General features: G+C 45.3%; 1 long non-coding RNA gene across 1 annotated transcript; it reads left to right on the top strand.

Moving 5' to 3' along the window:
- Window positions 1–1,353: 1,353 nt before the first annotated feature.
- LOC142923797 (uncharacterized) lies at window positions 1,354–22,389 on the top strand. Its single transcript, XR_012940840.1, has 3 exons — window positions 1,354–1,700; window positions 2,563–2,641; window positions 22,290–22,389. It is a non-coding gene; the product is annotated as an uncharacterized LOC142923797 (long non-coding RNA).
- Window positions 22,390–25,022: the final 2,633 nt, after the last annotated feature.

Genomic DNA, 25,022 nt, shown 5'->3' with positions numbered 1-25,022 from the left:
GGAAGTTGGTGGCAGTTGCCCTCAAGCAAAAAAGGAGGGTGAGAGGAGCGACGCTCACAACAACAGACGGTGCACTGGATGACTAAAACGCAGCAAGTTGGCACAGTAGGATGCAAAGGTGGTGCGTCTGCTAGTCATCTCAGTCAGTCAACCCATCGCACTGGGGTCTGTCCCCTGATCTCCTGTCGGCAAGCCTTCGACACTTCAAGTGGCCTCGGAGTGCACCAGGCCTGGCACAAGCGCCATGGTGACGTCTCTGTCACTTAGTGGCGAATGAGGGCTGTTGTTGTTATCTGAGTCGGTTAGGGGCCTCCCCTAGGTCCACTCAGCCTCAAATAAGTATCTGATACGGTGTGTAAACATCGCCACTTGGGAGACAAAGACGGACAAGTGTGGTGCTGGCAACCCACCCCTCGTGTGCGGTGCCGGCCGTCATAGGTGCTCACTAACAGCACTTGCTCCTACAGTGTTTCAAGGCTATACACAAGATTTCTGTCTTTGTTTGTGTCTATGTGCAGTGTCTGTATAAGTGGTTGGGAGCAGTTGTGTCTGTGGGGATCGACCTGAGTTCGATTCCCATTCACAACCATCAGTGACTAATAAATAAAACCGGTCGTGTGCGTCCCCTACATCTACTCAAACTTAAAATAGTACCTCGTGCAACGTATAAACATCAAATGTGGGGAGACAAAGGCATCCGGATGCGGTGCTGACCACCCACCCCATCATAGGTGCTAACTCGCTAACAGCACTTGACTCAATAGTCTGTTAAGGCTATACGGGGATCTGTCTTTGTATACAGGTGCATGTGTCTGTGTGTATGTCTGTGTGTGGAATTACAGTACTCACTTCCCGTCGGCTTGCTCATCTCTCCACCCTGCAACAAAATCACAGCAGCGCACGTGAGACTCTAATCATATCACAGCTTACAACCACCACCACCATCATCATTACCGTCCTCATCATTAAACATTTCGAACAGACACACATTCACATATAGATGTTCTCTCAGATTAATGTTATCCTGATACAGCGCGCGTGTGGATGTACTCACGGAAGACATCGCCTTGAAGGCAGAACGAGAAGTCACGGATGGTCACGTTTTGTCAATAGATTTCGTTAACTGTGTTAATGAAGTGTTCAACCTCACGGATGTTTGTCAATGAGGTTTACCAAGTAATTTAACCGCGTTATCGATGTTCACTGACGACGTTGTCGAAGTGTGCTCCCGAATGCGATCTTTAAGCACACAGAGCGCGCGTCCACCTCCGTCTGTAACGATCGACCGTTGCTAAGGAAGTGACGTCACTTGTTAAGGTAGCAAACCCCGGAAACCACGTGGTCCACTGTATCCTCCAGGCCTGATTAGTTACACGACTGTCAAATTTTTACTTTAAGCTTTCGTAACTTGCAGGAATTCATAATTTTTGGTTCTTTTGGTAAAGTCACGTAGATAGAAAATAACATTTTAAGTTAAGGCAAAAAACCCACGAGGTTTCGGTGGCAACACAAGCGGTCTTCATCACGTGTTGCGATCGAAACGTCGTGGGTTTTTTGCTTTTATTTTAATTTATTTTTATTTTATTGTTGTTATTTTCTATCTACGTGACTTTACCTGAAAGAACCAAGAATATAGTAAGGATTGTACCCTGGTCGCCACGGATGAAGAGGCCGAGCGGGCTCGGTTCAACTGTTGCCAGGTACCTCCACCACTCAGCTCGCAGCACACACACACAGTGTCCACTATGTAAAAATCAGGCTAAACTAAACCTTTCTAGAAGTTACTAAAATAATGCTATAAAAACAATGCAACAGTGATCATAAGAAATGTGATTGAAAGTTAACAATAGCGACATATAACATATATTACTAAACCTAGCATCCTTCGCTAGCTGCTTGAGTCAATCCATAATAGCAGGAGTAACAATTATGTATGTTGATTAACTGCGAATAACCCAATCAATAACAGATATCCATTGTAATTTACACCAATACATTACCCCCCCCCCCCCCCCCGGTCTTCGTATCGGATCTGCTTACAAGCGACGACGTCACATTTATCCCCCGTCTACGTCTATTAAAGACCGAAACAGGGGAAGGATTTCACCACAACTCTGGCTGTCACCTGACGAGGCGGATTGTTGTTGTAGTTACAGGCGAAACGTCACGGTACTTGAATTGTAAATGTTGTGGGTTTACTCTCCAACACACCGATGTGCTGAAATAGTCACTAATTGGCATGTATTGTTACGCGATCTAACCCAAACAAACAAAAACACCCTCTAATAAGTAAATATTTGTATTAATTCCATGAATGGACCTTGGCCTGGGACTGTGGGGATTGAGAAGTTATGTATGCAGCTTCTGTTTGTGCTGCCATCAGAATGACCAACAAATAAATAAATAATGCACACGGATTGGTGACTACAGTACTAGACCCCCAGTGCTTTTATATTTAAAAGTGTATGTGCTTTGTGGTTGCTTTATTGCGCGTGTGTACGTACTGTGTAACACTTGTTTGAACGCAGGTGATGGGGTTGTCCATGTTGGGTGTCATTACAGCCAAAAACAAGCAGCAGTTCGAAGACCAGGACGCCGTGGCCGACCATGAGGACGGAAATTGGCCTCGCCCGGTCACAACGTACGACAGCAGTACAGGTTTCCCTCCACACATGCACACATCTACGAGTTTCCCACTACAGAGACGAAGATCCCCCATATAGCCTTAACAGACTGTTGTGGCAAGTGCTGTTCGCAAGCACCAATGAAGGTCCGCATGGATACCAGGGGGTAGGTGGCCAACACCCAAGTGGTGACGTATAACACACCGCTCCAGGTATTCATTTGAGGTTGAGTCGACTCAGGACCAGTTCAGATAAATAATTGTAATTGGTGTTGGCCATGAGCGGGACTCCAACTCGGATGTTTGCGGGGTTTGGAGCGTAGCGTACTATCCACTGCGCCACTGCTACCCTCACATAACGCACACAGAAACAACACACAGGGACCCACATGCACGGACACACAGGGACCTGCTCAACATTGAAATGTGCAGCCCTTGTGTGGCGGCCTGCGTTGAATTTGGGCGTTCATCTCGTCACCCATACAAAAGGTCTCGACACAATCAATGGCAGTCCCCCTTGCCCTGCCTGGCACGCACATCGGGCCAGTCACCCCACGCACAGCACACACAACGTGCGCGTCGCGTATGCCAAATCAAGAGTCGTCCCCGAGTGTCCGGCAAATTGGACCGACCATCCCGGGCCCCGCGCTTCGGGGGAGGCCCCACGTGTAGACATCAGTGTCACATGTAATGCTTCCGGTTTAGTTTGAAGGCATCGGCGGGGGCCCCACGCACCCCCTATGGACGGCCCTGGTCAAAGCACACGGCAGCGCGGAGCACGCGCGTCAAGCGCACGGGCCACGTGCGTCACGGGTACGTGACATCTACAAGGCAAGCACCTGCATCGCGTGGTCATCACTTGTAAGGCATGCCCTTTGTGCATGCGACGTGCGTAGTGTGTGCAACACGTGGCACATGTATGTCACACATGCACATCGCAATGTGATGTCATGTGTACGTGGACATTTGAATCGCATGTAGCTGTCTGGTGGGCAGGACGGATCTACGCGTGGGCAAGTAAGGGGGTGGCTGAGTAAGACTGATACGGAGACACGTCAAGCCACACACTCACCACACACTCACCGGCACACTCACACACACCACATTCACCGCACACTCACTTACCGGCACACTCGCACACTGGCACTCACTGCACACTCACACACCGCACACTCACCACGCACTCACTTACCGGCACACTGGCTGCACACTCACACACCGCTCTCACCACGCACTCACTTACCGGCACACTGACTGCACATTGACACACACTCACCGCACATTCACCGCACACTCACCACGCACTCACTTACCGGCACACTGACTGCACTTTCACACACACCGAACACTCACCACGCACTCACTTACCGGCACTCTGACTGCACATTCACCCACACTCACCGCACACTCACCGCACACTCACCACGCACTCACTTACCGGCACTCTGACTGCACATTCACACACCCTCACTGCACACTCACCACGCACTCACTTACCGGCACACTGACTGCACTTTCACACACACCGCACTCACACCGCATTCACACACACTCACACACACACACCGCACTCATTCACTCACACACACTCACTCACACACACTCACACAAATTTACACACACTCACCGCACACTCACACACACTCACTTACACACACCGCACACACTCACACTCACCGGCACACTCGTGTGCAAGCACACTAGTGAGCTTCCACAAAATGTTCTGCACATTAGTGAGGCCACACACCAAAGAGCACACACCAGCAGGTTTACACATCAGTGAGCTTACACACTAGTGTGCACACACACAGTTGTAAGCTTACAGATTAGATAGCTTACACACCAGCTCACCAGTGAGGTGAGCTACACACTGGTGAGTTAACACACCCACCTGTTCACGTGCGCAAAGCTCTTAACCCTAAACCTAACATATCCCAAATGCCATGGCTAAAGTTATTTTACACATGCACGTCCATACACGCATGCGCATATGAAGGCACGCATGCACACATACGTGCACACAAACACACATGCACGCACATGTTTAAACATATACAATTCCATGGCGTTGGACTTGAGACTCCCAGAAGTGGAATCAGGACTCCTGAGTGTGCGATATAGCTCAGTGGGCCTTACTTGGTAAAATTGAAATAATTAATTTAGTTTCAGGATGTAGGGTTCTGAAGATATTTCATCTTTCAGTCCTTTCTGACCGTTTGAGTGTGGGTGAGTGAGTGACAACTACTTATGCATTTTTTTTATTACAAATACAAGCATTTCCAGCTATTGACATGAAATGTATTAACTCTGGAAGATGATGGTGATACAGGTGGTGGGTAGCGGTAGTGTAGCGTTTAGCACGCTGCGCTATGAACCCGGCGACCCGAGTTAAATTCTCGCTCATGCCCAACGCAGGTAACGACTCTCTGAACCGGTCATGCGCCTCCCCTAGGTCGACTCAGCCTCAAATGAGTACCTGGTGTGGTGTAAACATCACTACTGGGGAGACAAAGGCGGCCGGGCGTGGTGTTGGCCACCCACCCCTCTTGTGCCATGCTGGCCTTCACAGGTACTCGCTAACAGCACTTGCCCCAACAGTCTATTCGGGCTATAAGGGGGTCTTTGCTTTGGTGGTGATGATACAGATGGTGATTGATTATACAGATGGTTGGGATGATGATAATGATACATTTGGTGATGATGGTGGTGATGATGGGACTGTAAGAGTGGTCCTTGAAGATATTTACTGTGTAATATTAAGACACACTAATATAAAATGTAATCATTAAAGCACAATATATAACATTTGTAATTTATGTTGAAAGCATGTGCTTATAATGGTCACATGTATTTGTACGTGGTTGTGCATGAATGCACGTGTTTTTTATTTTCTGTATTAGGTGCTTGTCAACAGCACTTGGCCCAACATTCTTTATTGGTTGTACAGCAAATCTTTGTGTTTTGATTTGCGAATGTTCCATTCACGAAATTTAGTGAAAACGAAATTGACAAATTAAGGATACTTTTCGACTTACGAAATAGAATTTCAGCGGAAACAATATATCACATGGCACGCGCCATGAGATCATCAAGCAAGAAGCTGTCATCCATCCACGACAGTGTCACGGTATCCCCATAGTGCAAAAGTAACGCCTCGTCACCTCTCCAGTCACTCCAACATGCAGATCTTTTGGTGAGTTCCTTGAAGATGTTAATTATTTTTGTCTTAAATTGATTGTTATTCAACCGTTATAATATTTGTTCTTAATTATTTTTTGTATTGTGAAATATTGGTGTATATTTTGGGTTTAGGAGCATAGCAGAAATGACTGTCTGAAACACATCGCAAGTTTTTCGTATTCAATTAATGGGAAAGGCCATTCCGATTTACGATATTTTGTTTTGCGTGCGTTTTCAGAAGAACGCATCCCTTTCGTAAGTAGAGGCATACATGTACAGGAATCCATTGCCAACCGCGAATTTACCAACCACGAGATTTTAGTAAACACGGATTGACTACTGGACACCTGTTTACTAACCACGAGCATCTCGCTTTGAGTATTCGCGAGTTGCGCCGAGTCGTGAAATCAAAACAACACGATGTACCTTATGGGGGGGGGGTTCTTGTATTTGTTCTTGTATTTGTACGAGCTGTTGTTTGTTTATGTTACCGATGTTTACGGGGAGCGTTAGTGCAGCGGGTTAGCGAGGTGTACTATGAAGCCATAAATCCTGGTATAATTCCTGCTCATGGCCAACACCAGTGGCAATTATCTGAACCATTCCTGGACCTACCCTCGGCCTCAAATGAGTACTTGGTGCATTGTGAAAACATCAGCACTGGCAGAGACAAACCCCATATGCTGTGCTGGCCTGCATAAGTGCTCATAACGGCACTTACCCAACAGTCTGTTACATGGGGGGATCTTAGTCTTGGCGTGTATGTGAGAGTTTGTGGACTTTGCATGTTCTTCCCCTGTTGTGCACGCGTTTTCTCAGGGTTCCTAGCTTTCAAAAAAGAACAACCAATTCTAACAGTGAGATTTTACTTGCAAATTACTTAAACAGGGATTACACACCGTGGCAACATCGCCCCCTTCTGTGAAAGCTGGACAGGACCCTCCTGCAAAAGAGTGAGACTTCCCTGAATAAACAAATGTAGCACGGTAATCTTTGAAATAATAAAATAAACTATTCACCCCTAGAGTGGACAAGGTAGCGAGGGTGATTCTAGCAAGCGAGGGAGCTGTACTCGGACGGAACGGACGACGGCTCCCAGCCGACCTCTTCGCCTTTGTCGATCTTGTCATCGTTGGAGGCCGGTCTCAGCTCTGCGAGGATCGCCTCAAACGTGGGGCGCTCTAACGGCGGGTGGCTCCAGCAGTGGTGCATCACCTTGCGGCTGTGGGGCGAGGGGAGGGTGCGGTGAGGGTGCGAGGAAGGTGAATCGCGCACAAGCTCGGACTGTGCTTTCACCTCTTCCAGTGCGCGTTCGTTCTCAGAATGGTTGAATGAGTGCCGATGATGTTAATGACGTCACAGAGGGGGATGAAGGGGGTCAGGTGGCGAGGGGGGTGAGGGGGGGGTGAGTAGGGAGAGGGTCATGAAGGCATAAAATATCTACAGTAATGATTCACACAGCGGCGTCTAAATGCCACTGCATCTCCATACGTAGTGCAGAAACACTGGTCATGTTTATCTTGTAGAGAGAGAAGCAGTCTGTGGGTCTCTACAATGAGGGAAAAAGTATTTGATCCCCTGCTGATTTTGTACGTTTGCCCACAGACAAAGAAATGATCAGTCTATAATTTTAATGGTAGGTTTATTTGAACAGTGAGAGACAGAATAAGAACAAAATCCAGAAAAACGCATGTCAAAAATGTTATAAATTGAGTTGCATTTTAATCAGGGAAATAAGTATTTGATCCCTCTGCAAAACATGACTTAGTACTTGGTGGCAAAACCCTTGTTGGCAATCACAGAGGTCAGACGTTTCTTGTAGTTGGCCACCAGGTTTGCACACATCTCAGGAGGGATTTTGTCCCACTCCTCTTTGCAGATCTTCTCCAAGTCATTAAGGTTTCGAGGCTGACGTTTGGCAACGCGAACCTTCAGCTCCCTCCACAGATTTTCTATGGGATTAAGGTCTGGAGACTGGCTAGGCCACTCCAGGACCTTAATGTGTTTCTTCTTGAGCCACTCCTTTGTTGCCTTGGCCGTGTGTTTTTGGTTATTGTCATGCTGGAATACCCATCCACGACCCATTTTCAATGCCCTGGCTGAGGGAAGGAGGTTGTCACCCAAGATTTGATGGTACATGGCCCCGTCCATCGTCCCTTTGATGCGGTGAAGTTGTCCTGTCCCCTTAGCAGAAAAACACCCCCAAAGCATAATGTTTCCACCTCCATGCTTGACGGTGGGGATTGTGTTCTTGGGGTCATAGGCAGCATTCCTCCTCCTCCAAACACGGCGAGTTGAGTTGATGCCATAGAGCTCCATTTTGGTCTCATCTGACCACAACACTTTCACCCAATTGTCCTCTGAATCATGCAGATGTTCATTGGCAGGGAAAAAAGTATTTGATCCCCTGCTGATTTTGTACGTTTGCCCACTGACAAAGAAATTATGAGTCTATATTTTTAATGGTAGGTTTATTTGAACAGTGACAGACAGAATAACAACAAAAAAAATCCAGAAAAATGCATGTCAAAAATGTTATAAATTGATTAGCATTTTAATGAGGGAAATAAGTATTTGACCCCCTCTCAATCAGAAAGATTTCTGGCTCCCAGGTGTCTTTTATACAGGTAACGAGCCGAGGTTAGGAGCACACTCTTGAAGGGAGTGCTCCTAATCTCAGCTTGTTACCTGTATAAAAGACACCTGTCCACAGAAGCAATCAATCAGATTCCAAACTCTCCACCATGGCCAAGACCAAAGAGCTCTCCAAGGATGTCGGACAAGATTGTAGACCTACACAAGGCTGGAATGGGCTACAAGACCATTGCCAAGCAGCTTGGTGAGAGGTGAGAAGAGTTAAAGCGATTATTCGCAAATGGAAGAAACACAAAAGAACTGTCAATCTCCCTTGGCCTGGGGCTCCATGCAAGATCTCACCTCGTGGAGTTGCAATGATCATGAGAACGGTGAGGTCGTGGATGGGTATTCCAGCATGACAATGACCCAAAACACACGGCCAAGGCAACAAAGGAGGGGCTCAAGAAGAAGCACATTAAGGTCCTGGAGTAGCCTAGCCAGTCTCCAGACCTTAATCCCATGGAAAATCTGTGGAGGGAGCGGAAGGTTCGAGTTGCCAAACGTCAGCCTCGAAACCTTAATGACTTGGAGAAGATCTGCAAAGAGGAGTGGGACAAATCCCTTCTGAGATGTGTGCAAACCTGGTGGCCAACTACAAGAAACGTCTGACCTCTGTGATTGCCAACAAGGGTTTTGCCACCAAGTGCAGAGGGGTCAAATACTTATTTCCCTCATTATAATGCAAATCAATTCATAACATTTTTGACATGCATTTTTCTGGATTTTGTTGTTATTCTGTCTCTCACTGTTCAAATAAACCTACCATTAAAAATATAGACTGATCATTTCTTTGTCAGTGGGCAAACGTACAAAATCAGCAGGGGATCAAATACTTTTTTCCCTCAATGTATATGTGCTTTCTTGAGCAGGGGGACCTTGCGTGCGCTGCAGGATTTCAGTCCTTAACGGCGTAGTGTGTTACCAATTGTTTTCTTGGTTACTATGGTCCCAGCTGCCTTGAGATCATTGACAAGATCCTCCCGTGTAGTTCTGGGCTGATTCCTCACCGTTCTCATGATCATTGCAATTCCACGAGGTGAGATCTTGCATGGAGCCCCAGGCCGAGGGAGATTGACAGTTCCTTTGTGTTTCTTCCATGATGCGCACCAACTGTTGTCACCTTCTCACCAAGCTGCTCGGCAATGGTCTTGTAGCCCATTCCAGCCTTGTGTAGGTCTATAATCTTGTCCCTGACATCCTTGGAGAGCTCTTTGGTCTTGGCCATGGTGGAGAGTTTGGAATCTGATTGATTGATTGCGTCTGTGGACAGGTGTCTTTTATACAGATAGCAAGCTGAGATTAGGAGCACTCCCTTTAAGAGTGTGCTCCGAATCTCAGCTCGTTACCTGTATAAAAGACACCTGGGAGCCGCTTTCTGATTGAGAGGGGGTCAAATACTTATTTCCCTCATTAAAATGCAAATCAATTTATAACATTTTTGACATGCGTTTTTCCGGATTTTTTTGTTGTTTTTCTGTCTCTCACTGTTCAAATAAACCTACCATTAAAATTATAGACTGATAATTTCTTTGTCAGTGGGCAAACGTACAAAATCAGCAGGGGATCGAATACTTTTTTCCCTCATTGTATGTGAGGAGTCTGTGGGTCGCAACAGCACGTACGTCTGGAAGTAGGACATTCCAGACTAAGAGGGTTCATAATGGCCGTGTCAACGAGACTGAACCAGCCAGCACAACTCACTGCTAATAACACATCACATAATTCACCCTTAAGCAATTGTTCAATCAATTAATTAAATCACTACAATTAAAATCAAAGAATATCCCAGAACAAACACTTCGCACTCTCCTCCGTCAGCCACCTGCATCGACAATAGAAACGCATCAGTCCAGCAGTGGATAAAACCTGGTGTGGGAGGTATGGGGGGGCGGCTTACACTTGTGGTGGACAGCAGGGGGGTGGCTGCATGCAGTAGCCATCGCAGATCAAGCGGTAGAACTTGTCATCGACTGCCATGCACCAGGGTAAGGGGCCTCTCCTACACCCACACATATCACACACCGAGCGGTACACACGTCACACCGAGGAGCACGCACGTCACACACCGAGCAGGTTGCACAGGGCTCCTTTATCAAGACAAACGTGGAGCAGATTACAACTACAACTCTTCTACGCCTGTCACAATGCCCCCCTCTCCCCCCCCCCCAGTTTATGGGGGGGCGCGGGCCTCACTCCCCCCTTCGCGTCAGCCCCCCCTAATAAATGGTCCGGTTGCATTGTGAATGCACCACTCGAATGACATGCAGTCCCGTGGCGCACTGTAACGGGCTCGTGATTTACTCAATAAAATTCAACGTAAAAAAATAAAAACGATCCCAAGACATTATTTAAAATAATGTATGGCCATCGTGTGTCAGCATCACAGGCGAAAATTGGCATGTAAAAAAAAACTTCACTGCGACTCACTCAATTGGGATTGCTCGCAGCAAACAGCACTTGACCTGCTTACAGGTTAGGTGCTGAATAACCGTGTGTCACACAGAGAACAGTTGCCACTGAGGCTGCCCTTTTCAAATGCTTGAGATGAGATGTGATTATCGCGTGTAAATGTACACACTAAAATAACGAAAAAATTATAAGCGAACTATTATCGTTTCAGGTGGCAGGGTGGTGCAGCGGTGATCTTTGACCCTCGCAACAAGAAGGGCCTTGGTTAATGATCCGACTGGCACTTTGCGGAGTTTTCTACGTTCTCACCTTTGTTCTGTATGGGTTATCCAGTTTGCTCACATAGCTAGAAAACACACAATCACAATGTAACTGGGTATTGGCCAAGCATCCCAATGCTAAAGTTACCTGCAAATTACTTCATTGGGATGACACTCGGCAGCAGAGCCGGATGATGGCATTGCTGGGGCCCTATGCCATTGTCAAGTTTAAGAGGCCCCTTCTATGAATGCCTGTATATTTTTGTCAGCAGAATGAAAATAACTGCTTTGGAGAGTCTTTTTTCCTCACCGATCTTTATTTATTAAGCAATTATGTTAAAACTCGAAACCTCGTGTCCATTTCTTGTTTCGTATTTAGAGATCCCCCCCCCTCTCTTAATGCGAGGCCCTAAGCTGCAAGTGTGGCCGGTCTGAGCTCGCCTGTGATGAATCACACGTATAATTGTGCACTCTAATTTTCTATGGGTGGCCAGGAGAATTTATTATTATTTAAGTGAATGCAATGGTGATCAGGGGATTGGATCCAGAGCCCCACGTACACAGTAGAGTACAAGGGAACGCCCACAATACAGATTTGAGCTGACCTGCGGATTGAGAAATTGAACTGTTTTGTGACGTGGAGGGTGTTTCTGACCGCTATTATGACCGACCCGTCCCTACGGGAGGAGAGAGGACAGGGTGGACCGGCTGCATGAGCTTACTCTCCGGCACTGCACAGCACAACATCGCCTCCCTACTGCAAAAATACTCGGCAGGACCCTCCTGAAAATGAAAGTCTTCGGAATCAGTGAGGCCTGTCCTTGGGAGGACAGGCGTAGTCTTGGTCGTCACAAGCGAACATTTGTTTCTCCACATGAATTTGTATCCCCGGGTTACCATCAGGGCTGGGCGCTGCAAGCTTAGCTTCTGAGATCTGATGAGACTGGCCGTTTTTTAAAAGGTAATTTCGGCATCTGGAGCCCAAGCATGCAACAACTTTATGCAACTTCTTGGTTATTTTGATAAAGTCACGTAGAATGGAAATAAAATAATAAAAATAAAACATAATAAAAAATAAAATTCTCACGACGTTTCTGCCAAAACACAAGTAGCCTTCTTCAGGTGAAGGAACAGAACTGTCGGGACAACAGTGCTTCAATAACTGCTGCTAAGATTCCCAGCGTCTTTTAAGCTAGGTGGGAGAGGTAAAGCGCCTTGACAAAGGAGTTTACATATCAAACAGGAGAATTTAGCATTGAAATAGCTGTGTTAAAGTGTTGGATCATCAGGGTGTTAAAGTCAGAAATAAGCATGTAACTGGGAGATTAGCATGATGTTAATGTGAGGGATTAGCATGTGACTGGTCACGGAAATAGCTATGTTAAAGTCAAAGTTTACATCTCAACAGAGGCGTTTAGTATATGGACGCTAAAGGACTGCAACTACCCAACTATCATACAATGAACCGATGTGAAAAAAATAAGTATAAACAACATCAATATAATAAATGTACTCAATATGTTCTTCAATACGTTGAGCTATAAACATAAAGTAACTGAGTATACACTACACTATATAATGAATACCATATAGTAAACGAATTAATAAAACTAAAATATAAACTACATCAATGTTATTAATAAACTCTATATACTCTCCAATCAGCTGAGCTACTAACAATAAGTCATTATACATTACAATGCCATATGGCGAAAAAAGGGTGGCGGTTTTTTCCTTCTTTCCAACGTTAGCACCACGGAGAGCGACGAGCCTCGTTCAGACGGACGAGTCCATCCATGCTCGGAACGGAGGAGGGGGGAGAAACAGCCACGATGTGCTGCTCTGTCCTGTGTTGCGTTACAACCATGCCATAAACTAGACTACTATACATTGTAACGGTATACCTTCCAATCTAAACTACATTGTATAATATCGTATACACAGCCCAATGTAAGCTCGAACATTATGCAGTATATTTATATGTCTTCAACTAAACTTTTTCCTACATTACACGACTATACACCGTAATATACACTACCATAGACAAACCCACCCTTGAATTATAAAATGCGTTACTTTACACTACCCTATACTTTAGACTGTAAAATGTTAGACTTGTAATATTACACTATGTATTATTCTACCAACCCTACTGTATACCACACTGCTGTATATTCACAATACAATTACGATACTATATATTGCCTTATGAATTATGTTAAACATTACAATGTTATACTATTTATTATTATGTAACATGCTATAAACCATACCATTGACCGTCATGTGAAGAGGCAGTGCCAGCGAATGGACTGCAGTCTGAATGTCACCATAAAATACAATCAATTAAGAACTGAAATTGTTTATAACGTCTTTCCAATGAAATTTTGATTTAAAGCTTTCGTGACTGCAGTAATTAATATGCTTAGTTCTTTCGGTAAAGTCACGTTGAAGGGAAACAACAAAATAATAAAATATATATAAAACAATAAAAATTCTCACGACGTTTCGACCATAACACAAACCAATTCCTCAACCACATCAATTCCATACACCCAGCCATCAGATTCACCATGGAGGTCGAAAAAGATGGCAAGCTACCCTTTTTGGATGTCCTAATTAAAAGGAGACCTGATGGTTCAATGAGCCACTCTGTCCACAGGAAAGCTACGCATACGAATGCTTACTTAAAACTGGATTCCCACCACCATCCATGTCAGAAGAACTCCCTCATCAAGACTCTATAGCATAGAGCCCAATGCATTTCCGACCAGGAACACATTGCCAGTGAACTTAAGCACGTACACCAAGCTCTCAAGGCTAATGGTTACTCCGACTACACAATCCGCAAAGCCATCACTCCAGCCATGAAGAAGGATCCTCTTGAGGAGCCATTCAAAACCATCACCTTACCCTACATTGCGGGGGTCACAAAAAAGATCTCCAAAATCCTGAATAAACACAAGATCCAGGTCCGATTCAACACAGTACATAAAATCCGTGATCTGGTTCCGTCTGTAAAAGATGTGGTTCCAGACATACAGTACCCGGGCGTCTACAAACTAAGTTGCCTCTGTGGTAGCAGTTACATTGGAGAAACCAAACGACATATCTGGGACCGCATCCGTGAATATAAAGCAGACTTGAAACACGGTAGGACGAGCACCTCAGCCGTGGCAGATCACTGTTATAATTCAGTGGGCTCACATGACATTGACTTCTCCAAGACGGACGTTCTCTGCAAGCCATCCGGCTACCATGAGAGATTCGTTCATGAGGCTATCCACATATACAAACACAGAAACAATTTCAACCGAGAAGATGGATTCTGGCTTAGTAACCATTGGAAAGATGTTATAAACCATTTTGGTACTTAATTGATTGTATTTTATGGTGACTTTCAGATCGCAGCCCATTCGCTGCCACTGCCTCTTAATACCTTTCACACGACGGTCAATGGTATGGTTTATAGCAGGGGTGTCCAAACTTTTGTTTCCCGAGGGCCACATACAGAAAAATATACGAAGGATTGGGCCACTCACTAGACGTGAGGTATACTGCCTCACTTCTCATGCACTAATATTGTCAAAATCAATCAAATGCAGGTAAATTACGTTTGATTATTGAACATGTTTGAAGAAAAAAAGCCTCCATCATAGCTCTTCATTAGTAGATTTTAATTTTATTTTTTACAAAAAGGTTGGCAGGTAATTCTCTCAGTGACAGCCTCAGATTGGTTCTTAGGGTGCTGATCCCCCTTCATTGTCCATATGAAGGGAGAGACAAGAAGACAAATAGGGGATGTGGATATTTCAAGCTTATTACACAAATAAATTATTGGGCTTGTTAACACATCAACTAACGTTTGTTAAAAAAATTGTCATCAACTTTAATTGACTGAATTTATGAAGTAATTGGGCTTATTAACAAATGAAAACGGTGTGTATATTTTAACTCACCTGTAATGGGAATAATGTTACGCTCAGTGGGAGCAGTGATGCTGCGCTTTGGTCTGAAGGATAGCTGGCAGGTCAGGAGTAAGTTTGGTGGTTGAGATGCGAAGGACGTCACGGAGATGGCTGTCGGTCGTTCTGGTTCTCAGCCTGCTTTTGTTCAGCGTTAACAGAGAGAATGTCTGCTCACATATGTATGTTGAGCCGAACAGACTCATCATTCGTTTTGCATGGCGTCTCGTCAGAGGAAACTTGGCCTTTTCCAAACTCCGGTAGAAGTCAGGTAGGGAGAGAAGCTGATGCTGATTCTTCAGAGAATCATCACACTGAATTTCGATCAGTTCTAATTGCAGACTCTCCTCCACTTCTTTTGCATCCATTGAAAACGGAGCCGCAAACAGTGTGATTTCCTTCTCAATGACAGAAAAATCTTGGAAGCGCTGACTGAATTCTGTCATGAGAGATGTGATCACAGACACATATTCTCCCATTTTTGCAGAGAGCTTGGCATTTGGAAATGCGCATTGATTTCGGTCAGCGTGGGGAAGTGCGCTACATTGAAGTTGCGCAGTTGTGACTCGAAGAGACGGAGCTTCGCACGGAATGCTTTCATGTGCACATACAGCTGTGGTACCAGCTGCTCTTTGCCTTGTAGTCTCTTGTTTGGGGTGTTGAGATGATCAGTGAGATCAACTAAAAAAGCCAGGCCTGCCAACCATAAAGGGTCACTGATCTCATGGAGAGGTCTGCCCTTTTCTTTCAAAACTTGTCGATATTTGATCTCAGGGAATAAAACCACTGCAGCACGGAGCCGCGACTGAGCCAGCGCACTTGAGAATGGTAGAGTAGGTCCCCGTATTCAGCATCGACATCAGAGAGGAACGCTTGCAATTCTCTGTGGTAAAGCCCTCGGGCCATAATTTTTTTTGACATTTTTCACAACTGTGTTCATCACATCGCCAAGCTGGATTATCTTGGCACAGAGGGCTTCTTGGTAGATGATACAGTGCATTTTAACAGTCTCACCTCCGCTCTCCTGCACCTTGGCACTCACCATAGAAGCCATTCCTTTGCGCTCGCCTGTCATTGCTGGAGCCCCATCCGTTGTAATTCCACACAGCTTGTCCCATTTAAGTCCAGCCTGGTTAATTGAATCTGACACAGCTTCAAAACATGTCCTTCCCAGTTGTTGTCCCCTTTATACTCCGAAGATCAAGCAGTTCCTCCGTAATGCAAAAATTCTCATCAACTCCCCGCAAAAAAATTAACAGCCGTGCAGTGTCCGTGGCATCTGTGCTCTCATCACATGCAATCGAGTAAAAATCGAAAGCACAAGCTTTATCTGACACTTGCTGTTTTAAGTTAGCCGACAAGTCTTCAATTCGCCGCACAACCTTATTTCTGGACATACTAACATCGTTAAAATCCTGCATTTTCTCCAGGCACATTCCCACGACTTTAGTGAGGCACTGTTTGATGAAGTCACCGTCTGAGAAAGGTTTCCCGTGTAGGGCAATGAGTTGAGCTACTTCATTGCTGGCTATTGTTGCATTTTCTTGAGCTTTGTTAGCACCGAAAAAAACCCTGCTGCTGCGTTAGCAGGCTAGCTTGCCATTTGCTTTACCTTCTCTCTCCGCTCGGCGCCAGTGTAGGACGTGAAGGTCTGATGTTTCGTTTCATAATGCCGTCGTACATTGTACTCTTTCATCACGGCAACACTCTCATTACAAATCAAACAAACACACTTCCCCTTGGTTTCTATGAAAAAAATCATTTTTCCACTGAGTCTGAAATTTTCTGCACTCGCTTGCAATCTTGCGTCTCTTCGGTTCCGGCATTTCTGGTGACCCTGAGCAAATGTTTTCTACGATTGCTTGCTTTGTGGAGACGCTGCCTTGTTCAAGACAATAGCGCTATCTAGTGTTTAAATTAAGAAATGCAATACAGTGGGCCATAGTCCATTATATTTTTAAACTTTGATACGGGCCAATTAAAAATGGATGGCGGGCCGCAGTTGGCCCGCGGGCCGTAGTTTGGACACCCCTGGTTTATAGCATGTTATATAATAATAAATAGTATAACATTGTAATGTTTAACATAATTCATAAGGCAATATATAGTATTGTAATTTTATAGTGAATATACAGCTGTGTGGTATACAGTAGGGTTGGTAGAATAATACATAGTGTAATATTACAAGTCTAATATTTTACAGTCTAAAGTATAGAGTAGTCTAAAGTAACGCATTGTATAATTCAAGGGTGGGTTTGTCTATGGTAGTGTATATTACGGTGTATAGTTGTGTAATGTAGGAAAAAGTTTAGTTGGAGACATATCAATATACTGCATAATGTTCGAGCTTACATTGGGCTGTGTATACGATATTATACAATGTAGTTTAGATTGGAAGGTATAACATTACAATGTATAGTAGTCTAGTTTATGGCATGGTTGTAACGCAACACAGGACAGAGCAGCGCATCGTGGCAGTTTCTCCCCCCTCCTCCGTTCCGAGCATGGATGGACTCGTCCGTCTGAACGAGGCTCGTCGCTCTCCGTGGTGCTAACGTTGGAAAGAAGGAAAAAACCGCCACCCATTTTTTTCGCCATATGGCATTGTAATGTATAACGACTTATTGTTAGTAGCTCAGCTGATGGAGAGTATATAGAGTTTATTGATGACATTGATGTAGTTTGTATTTTAGTTTTTTTATTAGTTTACTATATGGTATTCATTAGATAGTGTAGTGTATACCCAGTTACTTTATGTTTATAGCTCAATTTATTGAAGAATATATTGAGTACATTTATTATATTGATGAAGTTTCTACTTAGTTTTTTTTCACATCGGTGTATTGTATGATAGTTGGGTAGTTGCAGTCCTTTAGCGTCCATATACTAAATGCCTCTGTTGAGATGGAAACTTTGACTTTAACATAGCTATTTCCGTGACCAGTCACATGCTAATCCCTCACATTAACATCATGCTAATCTCCCAGTTACATGCTAATTTCTGACTTTAACACCCTGCTGATCCAACACTTTAACGCAGCTATTTCAATGCTAAATTATCCTGTTTGATATGTAAACTCCTTTGTCAAGGCGCTTTACCTCTCCCACCTAGTTTAAACGACACTGCGAATCTTAGCAGCAGTCATTGAAGTGCTGTCGTCCCGACAGTTCTGTTCCTTCACCTGAAGAAGGCTACTTGTGTTGTGGCCGAAACGTCGTGAAAATTTTATTTTTTATTACGTTTTTATTTTATATCCATTCTACGTTACTTTACCGAAAGAACCAAGAAGATGAATCCCTGCAGTCACGAAAGCTTTAAATCTGAACTTTACGCAATTAATAATCATAGTGTAAGATAAGACTACAATCGTTGTCTGCTGTGAGGATCTTCTGTACTCAGGGCCCCGAATGTTTGTGGCAAGTGAAAGTTTGTCTCAGCAAAATATAAGATTTCTCACAGTAGCATACCGTATGACCACACGTCGCTCTGCACCTTGTAGAGCCCATGGAACATGCTTTCTGAAGACATCCACTTTACAGGCAGAGGCACCTAATGGACATGACCGCATGGCCACAAGCACAACAACAATACGTTCAGTAAATTCAGTTCAGGCCGATGCATCGCGATTCGTCATACGTTTTTTGCGTCAGGCCACATTCATCTGGCCAAATTAGCGTCATCTAGCCCTCCACTACCCTGAAGGGTTAAATGTGTAGTGACATCACGGGATGTCACTGTGTAGTACCGGCCCTAGAGGGGCTCGGTCAGCGCTGATTGATCCCGCTGGATGGCATCACGCTTGGCGTGCAGTGCCAACCCAACAGGATAGGGTGTGGGAGTGCCGGCCGTAGGAAACGGGTTACTAAATGCTATGGCACTCTGGTTGACCCGAGAGGACACGTGACCGGTTAAGTCTACAAAGGGGCCCCAAGTGGGGTCTAGGGGTGGTCACGTGGTCGGGGTCCAGATCCTGCTGCTCGATGATTCTTGAAGGTGGTCGTGGCCAAGGGCGGAGCCAGCCACGCCACAGAGAATATAAGCTGGGTCCCCCAGAGGGACCGGCGTTGTTGTTCATCCTTAAGAACCTTTGTCTACGTCTACGTTCTACCGAGTCTCCAACACATGGACTGGGACCCGAGCTGTGGTCCCGTTCTGTCGTAGCTAGTCATGTTGTAATTAGTGTAGTTAGCCTGGTGGTCACCACCACAGGTTCTTATTCTGGGCCAGTTACCCCGTGTACCACATGGGGTGGGGAGGAGGAAGGGGATTTGTGAAATTGCCCCATATTGTGAACTGTCGGCAGAGCAGGGAGATTGAATCCAATTGCCGACCTCTGGATTGCAAGTCCAGGGTGGGAGAGCCATTGCACCACCGTGTGTGGCAGCACCCCCGCTCTTTTTTTCTTAGGGGCTGTGCAAAATAAAATAAAAACATTGAGTACAATGAAAGTGATGGGCCTTCCATTCCGATGATGGTGATGACATTGGCGATACTGATAATGATGCTGATGATGCTAAGTAAGGTGCAGGACTCACTTTGCCCTTCACCACGTAGTTGGGGTCAGTCTGGACGTTCCGTGCCAGCCCAAAGTCGCAAATCTTGGCGATGTGTCCATGCGTTACCAGCAAATTCCTCGCAGCCAGGTCGCGGTGGATGCACTAAAAAAAAGAAAAAAATTCCCTGTGTGGCCTTCAACAAACTTGGGGCAACTTCTGTGAAGGTCGGCCACGGTACACGACGGGGTGGGTGCCCAGCACCACGCCCGGCCGCCTTTGTCTCCCCAGTGTAGATGTTTATACACCGCACCAGGTACTCATTTGAGACTGAGTCCATCTGGGGAGGCCCATGACCGGTTCAGATAATTGTCACTGGTGTTGGCCGTGAGCGGGAATCGAACTCTGGCCATTGGGTTCGTAGTGCAGTGAACTAACCACTGAGCGACCACTCGCCACCCAGACAGACATATTAAGGGCAACAAAGACGTGCACCACAGACACAGTCACATACAAAGACACAGTTAAACACGCACAGTCACAGAGATACAGTTAAACATACTCTTTGGTTCTTTCGGTAAAGTAACATAGGTATAAAATAAAACAAATCACGACGTTTCGGGCGCAACACAAGTGTCCCTCATCAGGTGGGAAAGCATGATCTGCTGCTGAGGCAGACTGTTTTAAAAGGTTTGAAATAGGTGTAGCCTAAGGGTCATAAAGAAGTGGGCGGGGCTAGTGATGTTAATGTGAGAAATTAGCATGTAAATGTAAGATCGGAGAGCGGCCTCCTCGACGAGGGCTTCAAATCAAGACAGTTAAACACGCGCAGTCACACATGGTCAAATTGAAACACAGAGGTGAATTTCCGGAGGTTCTTAAAGATGGTCATGGCCCTGTAGGGATAGAGACAGACAGGCACGGAGATACATACAGAGAGACACAGAGACAGGTTAAAATCATCACGTATTTTCATCATTATGTTCCACCACTCTTTTAACCGAGGAGAGAGGCTCACTGCTGATTCACTCCTCTCGCGACTCACGTTCTTGTGAGCGAGGAAGGCCATACCGCTCGCGACCTGCTCCGAGAAGCTCGGGAGGTTGTCCACCCCGGATGGAGTAGAGTCGCTCACGATCGCTTCTCTCTCCGACGACGACGCGTCCCAGCCTGCGGTGCACAAGGAAGCCCGGACGATTCAGAAATGCCCTAACTATAGAGTATCTATAGTAGATCATCGATTATTCGGCGGCTACGGGGGGGAAGGGGACGCCAAATTTTTTAACAACGCCGGATATTCACTACATAATAATTTTAAAAAGCTAATTTTTTGCACATTCTTGCATAGCATTGTTTTTAAATGTTGTGATTGTTTTGTTGTCTTTTAAATTAGTTTACTATATGAAATTGGTGTGAATAAACATACAAACACACAGAAATAAATATCCTACTGTAAAATGTAACCTATTTACTGTACCGTACTTACCAATCCAATCTCGAAGACTCTGAATCGAGTGATGTATATACGTGCAGTATTGTCATTTTTTAAAGTTGTATTTAGTGTATAATGTACCGTCCGTAATATTTAACACTGAAATGAAGTCGGTGGCCGCTCTGGTTAATAACGCGGTCTACTTCGCAGTAGACACAGTTAGAGCGAACACATACATGATTAGAAAAAGAGAGTCGGCCAAGTGTTGTGTGGTGTAATTACCCAAATTTGAGAAATTTACTCGCAAATTATTCCATCGGGGAAGCTGCCTAATAACATCACAAACCCACTTGGCAGGGTAAAGCCCGCTTGCAAGGCTGTGGCTGCACAGGGGCAGCTGCCCCCAGTCCATGGAAACTGGTACTGATGTAGTTTACGAATCGCCATGGGCGGCATGGTGGCACATTGGTAAGTAACCCTTGCGCCTTGCAGCAAGAAAGCTGGGTTTGATTCCCGACTCGGGCGCGTTACGGCGTGGAGTTGTCATCTTCTCTCCCCCTGTTCGTCAGAGTGTGTAAGTGCAATGAAGTGTTTGAGTGAGTGTGTGAGCGAGTGAGTTAGCGTGAATGTGTGAGTGTGTGAAGATTGTATGTTCTCCCCCTCTTCTGGGTCTCCTCCGTGTTCTCGAGTTTCCTCCCATAGTAAAAAAAAATACCCAATACAACGAGTCTGGCATTGGGCAAAACATCCCAATACTGAAAAATCACCTGCAAATTACTCAATTGGGACTACACAGTGACAGCAAAAACTTCGCAGGACCCTCATGAAGAAGTCTTGAGTTTTTGCACAGTAAACAAATGTAATAATAAATCTTGACTTAAAGCTTTTGTAACTGCAGGAAGACATTCTTTGGGTCTTTCGGTAACATCACGTAAATAGGTTCAAATGAAATAACCAAAAATAACAAAAAACTACGACGTTTCGATCACAACACAAGCTTTTGTCATCAGGAAGAAAAAAAGAGAGGGGGACAGCTGCTGAGGCAGACAGTCTGCCTTATCTCAACCGGTGTTGTCCCTATCCTAGGTAAACTCTGTCTTAAATGAGTACCTGGTGCAGTGTGTAGACATGAGCACTGGGGAGACAGAGGTGGCTGCATGCGCGTAGTGCTGGCCACCCACCTCCTCGTGGGCCACGCCGCCTAACAGCAGCACAGTCTGTTAAGGCTTATTTGGGTGATCTTCATCTTTGTTGTACGCTTGTGCCATCTTGTGTGTCCGCTGTCACAGATTCCAGGCTACAACCCTCCGGAGTCCACCCCATGGGGCTCCCCTTCTCCCCGGCCCAAAAAACCCAGACAGTACTCGTGCATCATGCATGCGGTGTCAGCAAGAGGTAAGAGGTGCATGAGTGGGCACACACTCTGGGTTTTACATCTGCAGAGTTAGTTAAGTGTACAGTGTGCTCGCAAGCAGAGGTGAACAATAAAAAAAAAATCAGTGGCGGTTATGAGAAACGCTACCCTGAAGTAACGGGCGGTTTGCACTCTGAACTTGCAATCCTGAAGTTACTGGTTCGTTTTCCCATCGCAGCGTTTGAAACAGTGGCGCAATTTTCTTAAATTTACAATTTTTACCTTGCCAACCAGTACAAACAGCCAGGTGAGGTGTATAAGCGTCACTATATATGAATAGTTTAGGACATCTTATGCTCACAAACTCACCCGTTCACGCACTCAACCACCAACTCAATCTCACTCAAATCACCAACTCACTCTCACTCAAACCACCAACTCACTCAACCATCAACTCACTCAACCCACCATCTCACTCAAACCACCAACTCACTCAACCATCAACTCACTCAACCCACCATCTCACTCAAACCACCAACTCACTCAAACCACCACCATCTCACTCAAACCACCAACTCACTCAAACCACTATCTCAAACCACCATCTCAAACCACCAACTCACTCAAACCACCATCTCACTCAAACCACCATCTCACTCAAACCACCATCTCACTGAAACCACCAACTCACTCAAACCACCAACTCACTCAAACCACCACCATCTCACTCAAACCACCATCTCACTCAAACCACCACCATCTCACACAAACCACCAACTCACTCAAACCACCATCTCACTCAAACCACCATCTCACTCAAACCACCATCTCACTGAAACCACCAACTCACTCAAACCACCAACTCACTCAAACCACCACCATCTCACTCAAACCACCATCTCACTCAAACCACCACCATCTCACACAAACCACCAACTCACTCAAACCACCATCTCACTCAAACCACCATCTCACTCAAACCACCATCTCACTCTAAAAGGTTAAGGTGCAGGCAGCCCTGAAAATATATTGGCTCGTGCCACTGCAAGCTCCCTTCTGGAGGATATGTTGTTGAGCCAGACGTTTGGAAGAGGTGGGAGTAACCCACATTTTACCCCACCACACACGAACTGCCGATGGACTACCCATTGACAGTGCTGAGTGGACAACGGCAGGGCCAGTGAGGGGGGATTTAAGAAACGGTTCAATCACCTGCCGCGCTTGGAGGATGAACCGGCGGCATTTGGGTTGCCAAGCCCAGTGTGATAACCGTCACATTATGGCAGCATCATAATCTGAATATTTTTCCTGGATCAATCCGATGAGCTATAAAGCTCTTTTTCACAGGTGTCCAGCACCACTTCATCATATGGATGAGGGGTTCCTGAATCAGGTGAGAGACAGATTTGTCCTCCTCTACCAGGTGAGGTCAGGCAATTTTACTTCTCACTTCACCTTCCTCACCTCAACTGGTAAGGTAGGAAAATCATTGCTCCTGAACTAGGTGAGAGCCCAATCAGGTGTGACCCGTGGTGCATAAGGGGACCACACCAATGATAAAAAAAATACTAAACTATTTTTTATTTTCTTGGTTCTTTCGGTAAAGTCTCGTAGAAGATAAATAATAAAAATATAAAACAATACAATTCTCACGACGTTTCGACTGCAACACAAGCAATCATCATTCCTTCTACGTGACTTTACCGAAAGAACCAAGAATATGAATGCCTGCAGTCACGAAAGCTTTAAATCAAAATGTATTTTTTATTTATTTACCAAGGTCACATCTATAACAGCAGCCACTATACCTGACCAGTGTTACTCATTTCTACTGTTACCTATTATTATGATTAGTGTGTGGACCCACCACAAAATTTCATACTTAACTTGCAGTTCATCAATCTTTGTAATAGCGTAATCAACCAGACTATGCGTTAATTGTGTTTTGACCGACCGTCTGTGTTGCTTTATATGGTTTCCAAATTTTGCTAAATACTGTTTGTTTGGTATGCTTCTCTCTCTGTGTCCCCTGTTGTATCTGTGTTAGTTTCCCCCTACTTGTGTGTCTGTATATACATATGGGGTTATGTGTTTCCTCTCTCTCGTAAATTTAGCTCTTCTGTACCTGATGATGGCTGCTTGTGTTGCAACCGAAACGTCGTACGCTATTATGTTATTTTATTATTTCTTATTTATACGTGACTTTACCGAAAAAAAACAAAGAGTAATTCCTGCAGTCACGAAAGCTTTGAATCAAGTCTGTAGTGCCTCTTGTTAAACAGTGCTTCATTTAAACAGGAAAATTAATAAATCCAGCAGGCATGACTTGAAAAGTAACACATTTACATTTTGGGTGGCACTCTAAATCGTCCGGTAAATCGTGTCGCCAATTATAATTTCTGCGTTTATCTGCGCGTGTCTGTGTACCCCCAGTGGAGGAATACGTGCGCAGCTTGCTGGACAACCCTGAGTTGATTGACCGTCTGGCACTGGCCTCGGAGCAGGTGAGACTCCGTATGCGTGCATCAGCTCTGCCCCCCCCTCATATTTATGGTGCGGGCCTGTACCCTTGTCCGACCCCTCACTTCCGCGTTGCATCCAGCTGCCTCACTGAAGAAAGGGACACTTGCCTTGCGCTGAGTACGACGTTTCGCTGGTTGTAATCGCC

This window comes from Petromyzon marinus, unplaced genomic scaffold (genome assembly GCF_048934315.1).
Source record: "Petromyzon marinus isolate PM22_M1 ecotype Great Lakes invasive population unplaced genomic scaffold, UKy_Petmar_22M1.pri1.0 PM_Scaffold_7, whole genome shotgun sequence".
Classification (NCBI taxonomy): Eukaryota; Metazoa; Chordata; class Hyperoartia; order Petromyzontiformes; family Petromyzontidae; genus Petromyzon; species Petromyzon marinus.
Note: the sequence above shows the minus strand (reverse complement) of the source record. Positions and strands in the feature narration are given on the sequence as shown.